The sequence below is a fragment of the Rhineura floridana genome, chromosome 2, assembly GCF_030035675.1.
Source record: "Rhineura floridana isolate rRhiFlo1 chromosome 2, rRhiFlo1.hap2, whole genome shotgun sequence".
Lineage (NCBI taxonomy): Eukaryota > Metazoa > Chordata > Lepidosauria > Squamata > Rhineuridae > Rhineura > Rhineura floridana.
The window spans coordinates 163,640,490-163,652,734 of NC_084481.1; the positions used below are offsets into that span (position 1 = coordinate 163,640,490).

At 43.4% G+C, this 12,245-nt stretch overlaps 1 long non-coding RNA gene across 1 annotated transcript; it reads left to right on the forward strand.

Moving 5' to 3' along the window:
- The first annotated feature begins 6,948 nt into the window (after window positions 1-6,948).
- On the forward strand, window positions 6,949-11,683 carry LOC133378357 (uncharacterized). Its single transcript, XR_009760973.1, has 3 exons — window positions 6,949-7,108; window positions 9,203-9,316; window positions 11,464-11,683. It is a non-coding gene; the product is annotated as an uncharacterized LOC133378357 (long non-coding RNA).
- Window positions 11,684-12,245: the final 562 nt, after the last annotated feature.

Here is a 12,245-nt window from a genome sequence, read left to right on the forward strand (position 1 = left end):
ACAAACTGTATAAACAGTGCAACCTCTTACCATTTAAAAGCAATTCTAAAGTAGCATGAGCTTTGTTGACTTGTCACTGCTAAGCTGGCTATCTTTGGGAGGAGCAGGATAATTAGCTTTGAACCTTCCCATCAGTTATGGACTGTGATATCATAGTGAGAGTATTTGCTGTCTTTTTTGGGGGGTGGGGATGGTCAACTAGGGAGATAAGCTGATGTGCTCAAAGGAGACAAGGCAAAGACAGAATTTCACAGCTGTCCTAGCAGTCTCTCTTGGGCACTTAAAACTTAGCCAGAACGATGATGATGATGATGTATTGGCATCTGTGAGATTAATATTAGCTGCAACTGAAATGTGGGCTCCCCACTCCACTCCCAGTGCCAAGTATAGGTCAGATACTGGGTGAATGAATGACAACTATGAAAGGAAGATGTAATAAAGGATGTATCAACTGGATTTCTGTCTGGGCCACGAGCGGCCTTTTCTGCACAGGGAGGGGGAATGGCTCTTATCAAGCTTTAAGTGCTGCCAGTCTTAAATATAATGGCTGGGATCCAAAGCACTGTTTGTTCATGCAAGGGACTTATGCTAGCTCAGTGGAAGTTTTGATCTTTTATTAGAAATTCTTAGCACATTAAAAACTTGAACAATATTATAACAGGGTTTAGTTATTTGTTAACAATCGACTTTCAACTGATCCCTTCCCCCCATACACCCCCCCAATGCATGGATGGCCTTTCCATTAAGCACAGAGGGAGGCAGCTGCCTAGGCAGCAAATGTTGGATATGGGAGGTGGGGCAAGGGTGAGACAGCAGCAATAGCAGCAGCAACCTCCAAACTGTTCCTCCTGAGCCCCCAGCTATTTTTCTCTGTTGGAGGACAGAGCCATGGCACAGGTAGTCATGGGCAAATCTGGTAATTTCAGGTTCTTTCAATTCTTATCTTTCCAGTTTTAAATTCAGTTCTCCACTTGTTCACATCAGGTTGAATCCCCCCCCCCCAAAAAAGTCCTCATGAAAATTCAGCAGCATTTTGGTGTGAATTTCCCCCAACAAACACATTTTATATGTATTTTTTTGCAAGGCAATTTCCCTAATAAAATGCATTTTTGTCTGTTATTTTCATCACTATATGCACACTCTACCCTAGTATATGCATGTTTGTGCACATTATTTGACTGGGGAACTGTATTGCAAAATTCAGAGAAGTGCAAATTTTGAAGAACGGCTACATTTCAGTGCACATATTATTTTGAAAAGTGTAAATTAAATAGGTCCATCTTGAAATGTGAACTGAACCAAATGTTTCCTCCATCTTTAATGCCCCCTAGAGTTGAAGTGAGATTCTGGGCATGGCATGGGGTGGGGGAAGAGATTCTTGTCCATCTCAGACAGCAAAATGCCTTGGGCCTGCTTGGTTCTGCTATGATGCCATCAAAAAATTCCCACTGTACTGTCACAACTTGTTTCCCTGTTCTTTGGATCATGACTAACATCCATAAATAATCCAGAAGAAAGTAAAGCCTGTCCTTTTGCAGTTCCCACTTATTTGAATGAGGCTGGCACCCAACTGACTGGTGGACATTGTACCTTTTGGTGATAGGGCCTGAAAAAAATATGCTAATCATCATAATATAATATAATATAATATAATGGTGGGATCTATTCCTTCCCTTATAAAGGAAGTGGTGTATGCAACATCAACTCCAGATTTTGAGAGGCCCATTGGTGTGATGCCTTCTGTGGGCCTGCCACTCTGAGTGGAACCATGTCCTTGTTGCTGCCTGTTCTCTCTCCCTGTTTGACCTATCTATATCTCTGCCCAGAAGTAGAGGGCAAGACAAAGAGAGGCTCCTGCTGCTGCTTCTCTTGATTTTTGCCACTGCTTGTACATTGGAGAAGGTCAGTGAACACGCAGCAACCATAAACTGGATGAGGAACCGGTCCTGGGGTCTCAGCAATTGGCCTTGCTGTAGTGTGGACCTTGGCAGGTGCCCTATGATGCTGACCCCTGATTCCAGTCCTGATTTTGTGAGCAATACTCAGATGAGATAGATTTGAATATCCAAATTCTGAACTACACTTCTCACAACAACAATAAGGTAAGAATGGGTCGGTTCGCTAATTTAGGTGGGTGAAAGTCTGGTTTTGTTAAAGTTGGAACTAATGAGCTGATATAAAAAATGGGGGGGGCAGAATACAGCCCTGTCTCACTCCTCTGTTTAGTGGGACCGAGGGGGACAGATGACGCTGCGGGTTGCACCTTACTCTAAGAGAATTATTTTCATGCAAGGTGCGAATTGATATTAATAATCTGCGATCAAGAGAGGAGGCCTCCAGTTTTCCCCATAGCCTGTTCCAGGAGATACTGTCAAACGCAGATTTAAAGTTGGTGAAAGCTGAAAAAAGAGCTCCGGTGGGCCTACAGCTATATTTCCTAATCAAATTATGTAAGATCAGGCATTGATCGGTGGTGGAGCAACCGGGCCTAAAGCTGGCTTGCTCCTCAACTAATATATTCACCCAATTAAGCCAGTCCCAAAGTTTTCACACAGATGCCTGGCACAGAGCTTGCTTACTGTACTAAGCAGACTAATTGGGCAGTAATTGGAGGGGTCATCCTTATCCCTTTTTATATATTGGGATGATAATGACCAGTCTGTCGGTATTTGAGCTGACTGATCGATAAATGTAAAATGTGAGGCCAGGACTGGGGCTCACCAGTCTATATTGTTTTTTATTAGCTCTGATGGAATACAATCAATCCCAGGAGCCTTCCAGGTTTTAGTAGAACGTCTATTTTTTAATTTCTAATATCGAGACTGACTGCCATGAAGGGGTGTCTGCCAAATTAATAATCGGGGCTACTGCAGAGTCTAGCCCTGCTGAGTAGAGTGCACTAAAATGGGTTTCCCATGTCTTGGCAGACATGAGGTAGGTCATCCTAGTGCCAGGCTTAGGTGGGCAACACAGCCATTTCCAGACAGGACGGTAGGAGTTAAGGGAAGAGTGAAGCCGGTAATTGACAGCACTTGGCAGAAACGCCCAAGGTCAGGCTGCAGCTGTAACTGATAAGTGAAGCAGCAATAAAAAGGCTTCAATGAGCACACAGAGGTGTGGGGGTAATAGGAAAGCATTATAGAGTTGGTTGGTGAGCAAGAGACGGAGCACGGTGTGAAACCAGTAAAGTTTTGTTTTCTTAAAGACGTGGCTGATGGTCTATTATTTCGGTCGGCGACTGGCACTGATAAGCAAGCTAAAACGCTACTGGACTCTACTGGTTATACTGGTAAATTGGTGCTGCACTCTACAAGGGTTATGGGCCCAGTTCCAAACCAGTAACACCCAGTTAAAACCAGTGAGCAAGCTTGAGCTACGCCGGACAACCGAAGGAAGCTGAGCCGGAGAGCTGGTGAGCTGTGGGAGAGCGGCAAAGCAGAGATAGAGAACCGTGTTGCCTGGAAACCAAAGTGATAAGAGGTCTGCAAGAATGACTGGAGTAAGTTTGGCTGGCATTCCACTGGAACGTCTCTCTGAACGAAATTACTCATGCTGGCGGCTGCGGATGCAAGCCTATCTAAACAGAGAAGATTTATGGCAGGTAATTGACCAACAACCCCCCTCCGTTCCACCACCTGCTGAATGGCTACGCTTGGATGAAAGAGCGAAGTCATTAATTATCTTGGCTGTTGGAGACTCGCAACTACTACTTCTAAGAGGTAAAGAGACTGCTAAAGAAATGTGGACTGCTTTAAGAGCATATTATGTTCAAGAAACAGCTAGCAGTAGAATAAGTCTTGTGAGAAAACTATACAGAATGCAGCTAACTGACGAAGTAACTATGTCAGAACACTTAATGAACATTACAAGCCTGTTTGTAGAATTACAAGAAAGGGGAGTGGAACACTCTGAAACGCAGCAGATCTATATCACTCTTTCAACACTTAATGACTCTTGGAATCCTGTTATCAGCGCACTTGAAGCGATGCCCGATTCTGGACTTTCGTTTCGATATGTTGCAGACTAAAGCAAGAGTGGGAGAGAAGAAAAGAAACAAAACAAAGGCAAGAGGGACGGAACGAAAGGAGTGAAAGAAAAGAAAAGAAAAGACTGAGATAAAGGCTTTTGGGACTAAAGCTTGTTACAACTGCGGCTCCTTGCATCATTTAAGGTGGGACTGTGAATTACTGAGAAGGAGGAAGGACGGAAGAAAACCCTCACACGTGCAGTTGGTGAGTGCAAAGACAAAGAATGAAAAAGACTTTGTTAACAGAGACAATAGTTTGTGGGTCCTGGACTCAGGTTCCACCCATACACTGATAAAAGATAAAAGTCTATTTAAAACAATGGTGCCAGCTAATGAAGACGTGAGTTTAGCTGATGGCACTAAACAACAGGTGATGGGTAAGGGTACTGTACAGTTATGTGCTTTACAAACAATAATGACAAATGTTTTATTTGTGCCTAATTTAACTAACAACATTCTGTCAGTTTCAAAACTATTGCAAATGGGTTATAGCGTGTTATTTAGTAACAAGAAATGTGAAATAATGAAAAAGGGAAAGGTGTGTTTACAAGGAAGTCTGGTGAAATCATTGTTTTACCTTAGACCAGGCGCCATGAGGCGTGGTGGTACTATACATAAAACAGAAATAAGAAACAGTATAACCACGTCCACACAGACACTCCCGTTAGCGGCCCCAAGGGCTTTTACTGCAAACATAACTGCAATGGATGAGCATCTGAAGGAGCCCTCTTGCTTTAATGACATAAGAGATTTGCCAGAGCATGAACAGAGCAATTGGTTCTCTGCTATGCAAGAGGAGCTTGAGGCTATAAACAAGAATAACACGTGGACATTAGGTGATTTGCCTCCTGACAGGAAAGCCATCGGGTGCAAGTGGGTCTTTAAAAAGAAAAGAGCTAGCACAGGAAAGGTGCAGCGATACAGGGCACGCCTGGTAGCAAAGGGTTACACGCAGAGATATGGCACTGATTACGATGAGGTATTTGCGCCAGTAATTAAGCATGAATCAATGAGACTGATGTTGAAACTGGCTGCAGTGAGAGGTATGCAAGTGTTCCACTATGACATCAGTACTGCATTTTTACATGGCACGTTACACGAAGATATTTATATGGAACAACCCCCAGGATTTGTTATAGAGCCAGGCAAGGTGTGTAAGCTTCATAAGTCGTTGTATGGACTGAAACAAAGTGCCAGATGCTGGAACATTAAAATAGATGAAGTGTTACAATCCATGGGATTCAAAAAATGTATTGCAGATGCATGTGTATACGTTAAAAACCAGGAAAATAACCAAACGTTTTGTACTGTCTATGTTGATGACATCCTGTACCTGTTCAATAACAATAAGGATGAGGAATTATTTTATGACACCTTGACAAAACACGTGGACACTAAAAGATTGGGTGCAGTTCAGCATTATTTAGGCACTGACATTAAACGGCATGAGGACGGTAGTTTTACTCTAAGCCAAGGAAGTAAAATAGCGCAGCTGTTGGAAGCCTCTGATATGTTAGAATGTAAGCCAGTGAAAACACCAATGACTGTAGGTTTCCAACAGGAAGCAACTGACACACTATACGAGAAGCCTGAACTATATAGACAACTCATTGGAAAATTGCAATATTTAGTGAAGGTCACAAGACCTGACATATGTAATGCTGTTGGGATACTCAGCAGAAGGGTAGAAAGTCCCTCTGAACGTGATTGGCAAGGACTAAAACGGGTGATGAGATACCTGAAAGGCACCAATAACAGGGGTATAAGGCTGACCACACAGAAAACAGATGGCATAGAATGTTACGTTGATGCAGACCATGCAGGAGGCCCGTCTAGCCGAAAATCCACATCTGGTATGGTTGTGCTCCTGCATGGATCTGTTATTGACTGGCATAGCAGAAGACAAGCAGTCGTAGCTATTTCAAGCTCTGAAGCAGAATACGTGAGCTTATCCACTGCTTGTAACGAACTTACGTGGTTTGCGCATCTGTTACAGGAAATACACATGGAAATAAAGATCCCGATTAGAGTGTTTGAGGATAATCAGACATGCATCAGAATGGCTATGTCAGAATCACACACAAAGAGAACTAAACACATAAGCGTACGCTATCACCATGTTCGTGAGTGCGTGCAACAGGGATTCATTGAGCTGCAATACTGCAATACAGACCAAATGCTAGCAGATATTATGACAAAGCCTGTGACTGAAGAAAAGTATAAACGAATGTTGGAATTGCTTAACATGCCTGAAGACTGTACAAATGTAAAAATGTAAAGCAATGTAACTTTGAAAACTGTATACTTGTACACGCAATGGATTGTAACTCACGATGTCTGTCTGGAAGGTGGGGGCTGTCAGGCTTAGGTGGGCAACACAGCCATTTCCAGACAGGACGGTAGGAGTTAAGGGAAGAGTGAAGCCGTTAATTGACAGCACTTGGCAGAAACGCCCAAGGTCAGGCTGCAGCTGTAACGGATAAGTGAAGCAGCAATAAAAAGGCTTCAATGAGCACACAGAGGTGTGGGGGTAATAGGAAAGCATTATAGAGTTGGTTGGTGAGCAAGAGACGGAGCACGGTGTGAAACCAGTAAAGTTTTGTTTTCTTAAAGACGTGGCTGATGGTCTATTATTTCGGTCGGCGACTGGCACTGATAAGCAAGCTAAAACGCTACTGGACTCTACTGGTTATACTGGTAAATTGGTGCTGCACTCTACACCTAGGAGGTTCTAATTGAAGCCTACTCCCTGCAATACGCCAAAAGAGAGAGGAATCATTGCTTCTAGCTGCCTGGATCAACTGTGTCCAGGCTTTGCTTAATGCCTCCCTCTTCTTCTTTTTGATTAGCTCCTTGCACTTTTTTTTTAAGGTGTAATGCTGGGGGAATTGAGGTAGCTTTACTTAGTCTATAGTGTTGATAATGAGCTACCAGCTGTTTCTTTGCTGCCACACACTCTGAGTCATACCAGGGCTTTGAATTGTGTTTTATAAAGTGGGAACTAACGGGATAAGAGTTTTTTGTTAGGACCTGTTGCAGCTCAAGGGCTAAATTTTTGATACGATCAAATAGCTATATCAGGTGAGTTTGTTGATATTATTTAAAATATCTTCAATTTCATGTTATGTTTTCCTCTTTAGCGCCACAGATTTTGACGAAATATTAACTTCCTCTGGTCTTAGTCAGTCTCTGTTGTGAACAGGCCGCCCTCCTTAGTACTCAGCACACAACAATTGGGTATTGGAACTTGAGGGCTGGAAATTTCAGAAGATGGCCTATGCTGATTGCTTGTGTTTTGAGATCTGATTTCATGTGGTCCCAGCTGTTGGAAGGCAACCCAGTCACATTTCTTAGGGCTACAGACTTTAAGATTGGCAATAGGAGTTTTTGTTGCTTCAGGTTCACAGCAATTAGCACCATATGAAGCAGGCGTAGGGCTCCACTCCCTTTTCTTAGGGGAGACAAAAGAATGAGGTTGCTTGGGAGGTTTTAATACCAAGATCTCAGGAGTTAGGGCCAGATTTCCCTTTACACTGGGGGAGGGGTAAGGGTTGAGAACTAGAAACTCGCCCCTTCCTGAAGGACTTATTTTATCTTGGGAGGTGGTTCCAAGATCCATCTTGAGGACATGACCTTTTTGACTGTCCTTAACTTTTTCCACTGCCTTGGATTTCCAAAATATGCTCTCGTACCCCCTGAAAAAATACAGTTCATTTTTATTTTTATTTTATTTTAATGTGTGTTTTAGCCTAACGTAGCTAAGATAAATGACAGTTTTCTAAAATCTTTGGTTGGACCTTGTACCCCTAGAAAAAGTGTCTTGCACCCCCGGGGGTACGTGCACCCCAGGTTAAGAATCACTGGTTTAAACCATGGGAAATCTCAAGAGTCCTGTTGGAGTTTGTTTTTTAATAGTTTTTGTAGAGTGGAGAGTCTCAGCAAAATCTCATTTTGTTCTTGTGAAGGCAGGATGCTAAAGCTGTCAATAAGCAGAAGTTCTTCTTTGCTAAAATCCTCTGGGGCAGCAGTAATGTTAACAGTCCCAGCTATCTCAGTGTATGAATGGACCCAGAAGGCTCTATGTTAGAGCTGAGTTTACTTGATTGATGTTTAGATACTAGGGGCAGGTTATAAGTTGCAGTAATTTCTATCAATTTCCCTTGGGGGGGGTTCCTTGTTAAGAGGGCCAGGAGGGGGAAACTTCTGGCTCTGTGAGGACCCAAGGGGGAGAGCTGGGGACATATCCTTAAAATGCCTCCAGACTCTCATGCCCCTACTGAGAAATGATTGTTTGGTGCTGTAAACTTTAGCTACTAAATGCTGTGAGGCAAAAGTTATAATTGCCCGGGCAGAATGATAATTATAGAAAAGATACTCTACCTTCTGTATAGCATCTGAATCTAAGGTGATTGCACCGAGATCTTTGGTGAGCTGTACAAAGTGAGCTATACACTTGGATTGTGTAAGCAAGCCCTTTGGCTTAGGGTAGTTGGTGAAGACCAAGTTTGGATTCTGGAGCTGGAGATGCCAGGATGAATTTTCCAGGGACATATCCGAAGAAGAGGTTTGTTGCAATTTCTCCAAGGGACGAGGAGTTGTCACGTTAGGGAGCTATGAGATTGACCACGAGTCCTGGATGACACCTGGGATGTCAGTAGTAGGCTGATGACTAAGCTGGTCTGGCTTCAGGGGTGAACATGTCCTCAGGAGTGAATCCATAGTCCCCTTATTGTTGTGCTTCTTGGATGGTATGTTTTGATTCCTGTCTTTTCCTTCCAGTAGCTTAAATACCCTGTTGAAATTCATTAGCTGAATTTTTAGGCTTGGTCTTATTTTTGATATTTTGGGGTTTTTTTATACTACAAATAACAGGATTACTTATTTTCGGCCTGGATTTCTTGTTAGCCGGCCCTAAAGATTTTTCCTTACTTTCCCTGCTGTCAGGGATTTTACTTAATGGTCTGGGGCGTAACACCAGAGTAGGGAACTCATTCGCTGAAACGTCAGCATGGGTTGATAAGATCTTTTGTTCAGCAGCTAGTGAACTGAGTTCATTGCTTTTAGAGTTACAGCCCACTTTTGAGTGGCATAGCATCAGATCTATCAAGGTTGTTAGGAGCTCCTTGCACTCTGAAAGGAACTTTTTGATCTGGGTAATATCATTGGCCCATCTAGTGAACAGATTCTGGATCAACTCATATTGATTGCAAAGCAAGTTAACAGCAAGGTGGAAATCGGAGTCCTTATCATTGATTAGATGAGCAGAATGAGTAGGCGAGTGTGGAGAAGGTGAGTTGGATTTATCCTTCTTGATGCCACTAAGGGGATGTAATAATTTCGGTGTTTTAGGGCTTCCATGGGACTTGGGTTCAGATGGCACTTCTTTCACCATTGCCAGCTCCTCAGTTAAGCTATGCCTATCATAGCTATGCCTACCATTCTCCTGGGATACCCAGTCAAGGTTCTTTGACATGCACAGCAGACTCAAGGACCAACCTAAAATCTCATCCTCATTTGGTCTGGCAATGGGGTCGAGGTTAGTTCTTTCTTCCAGAGTGGGGCTAAGAAAGTCAGTGGTTTTTAACTGGCGATGAGCCTTGACAATGGCGAAGACATCTTCAGTCACTGGGGCCAGCCCCAGTTGCTTGTAATTTTTTCTGGTGTAAACCATTAGTTTCATCGAGGCAATAACAGCAGTAACTCCCACTAGGACTGGGTCCTTGGTTAAATAATTGAAGCCTTCTGGGATTAAAAGTCAAAATAGGATAGAATAAAGCTTCCTCACCTGTCATTCTCAAAGATTCATCTTCTCAGTAATTAAAATAAATAAATAAATAAATTTTTATTTTTAGGCCGCCTATCTGGCCGAATGAACGGCCACTCTAGGCAGCGTACATAATTAAAAATACAACATATAATACAGTTTTAACATATAAAACAATTATAATCCACCAACCTACATCTATACACTGTAAACTAAAATTATCTAGGAGACTTGTATGCCTGCTGAAACAACCAAGTTTTCAATCCTTGGTGGAAACCTACCAGGGAGGGGGCATGGCAAAGGTCGTATGGCAGAGAGTTCCAGAGGGTGGGGGCCACAACTGAGAATGCCCTCTCTCTGGTCCGCACCAGCCTAGCTGTCTTAACTGGTGGGACCGAGAGAAGGTCTTGTGAGGCAGATCTCGTCAGGTGGCATATTTGGTGATGCTGGAGGCGCTCCTTTAGATAAACTGGACCGACACCGTATAGGGCTTTAAAGGTTAACACCAACACCTTGAATTGGGCTCGGTACACAACTGGTAGCCAGTGCAGATCTTCCAGCACTGGGGTGATATGATCCCGGTGGCGGCTGTTTTTAATCAACCGTGCCGCTGCATTCTGTACCAGTTGTAATTTCCGGACTGTCTTCAAGGGTAGCCCCACGTAGAGCGCATTACAGTAGTCTAAGCGAGAGGAGACCAGGGCATGCACCACCCATGGGAGCAGATGGACCGGAAGGTAGGGTCGCAGCCTCTGTATCAGACGTAATTGATACCAAGCTGCCCGGCTCACCGCTGACACCTGAGCCTCCATGGACAGCTGGGAGTCAAGAATGACCCTGAGGCTGCGAACCTGGTCCTTCAGGGGCAATCTAACCCCATTCAGCGTCAGGTCAATATCTCCTATCCTTCTCTTATCTCCCACAAGCAGTACCTCAGTCAGTCGCTGCTGGTCTAAGTAAACTCAGCCCCCCATATAAAGTCGAGAGGACATCTAAGATATCAGGATTAAATTGGGTCCCTTTCAGCTCCTTCCTATAAGTAATGGAGCAACTACTAGTGTCCTTATTAAAATGCTTTCCTGTTCCCAGCTTCTTCGGGAGTATAGTTTAAACAAAAACAAAGACAAATGAGAGGCTCAAGATCGTAGCCAGGGAGTAGAGAGATAAAATGCTCAGATATAAGAGATACCCAGAAGCTCCTACTAATTCCCTAAAGCAGGCTAAAAGAAACTAAATAAAGGAAGATTCCTAATTTAAAAAATAAAAAATAATTAAAATAAGTGATAAAACAGAGACAAGCTGCTTCTTTCAAACACAGCTACTCACAGCGCCATCTTCGAGATTCTGGGCTGCCCGTACTCAAAACACTGAGACATGATGACCATCCAGTCCTTCCGCCTCATTGCTCCCTTCTGCCCAGAGCACATATATCACCAGAAAGTTTGGCAGAAAGGCGGTGGTTACCCGACAAGGCAATGGACGTGGGCTGCTGAGAAAAGGGTGGGGTGTCATGCCAAAGGACAGGGGTGAATGGCCTGCTCCGAGAGTGTGGAATTTTTTTGTCACATTGCGGGGGCAGTGAAAGCAAGATGGCAGCCACTGCGAGCAGGGACCAGGGACTGAAGAGCCTGGTGTGGCAAAAGCTAAAAACAGCTGTATTTGATGACTGTAGGAAAGAAGAAGAGTGGAAGATAATTCTTTTAGATGACTTCACCCCAAAGCTTCTGTCATCATGTGGTAAAATGACAGACTTACTACCAGAGGGGATCACTGTTGTGAAGAATGTTTACAAAAACTGTGAACCAGTCTCTCATTTATCTCATCACACCTACAACAGAGTCTGTAGATGGGCTTCTAAATGACTTTGTAAGTAAATAATCTAGCAAGTACAAATAAACCACACTTCTAAATAATTTTGCTTATTCATTTACTAATGATGTTGTATTGTTGATATGGCTACAGAACGAAAACAGCTAGGTTGGTGGGGACTAGAGAGAGGGCATTCTCAGTGGCGGCCCCCACTCTCTGGAACTCCCTCCCGTTCGATCTTCGCCATGCCCCTTCCCTAGATACATTTCGCCGAGCCTTAAAAACATGGCTCTTTGGACAGGCCTTTGGGGTCCCCGGGGTGGGCTAATTTCTTTATATTGTTTTAAAATTGTCTATTGATGGCCCTGTACTGCCGCTTTTTAAAATGGTTATTGTTGACTGCGCTGTATGTTATTATGTATTGTATTATTATGTATTGTTGAATTTAATGTTGTACGTTGCCTAGAGTGGTTTCGGCCAGATAGGCGACTCAAAAATTAAATTTATTATTATTATTTATTATTTCTGTGCACAAAATGCTGTGCAATTCTGATCTAAATCACTACAGTAGGGCCCTGCTTACCGGCACTTCGCGTTCTGGCATTCCGCTAATGTGGCGGTGGGAAATTCCCCTTTTTAAAGCCG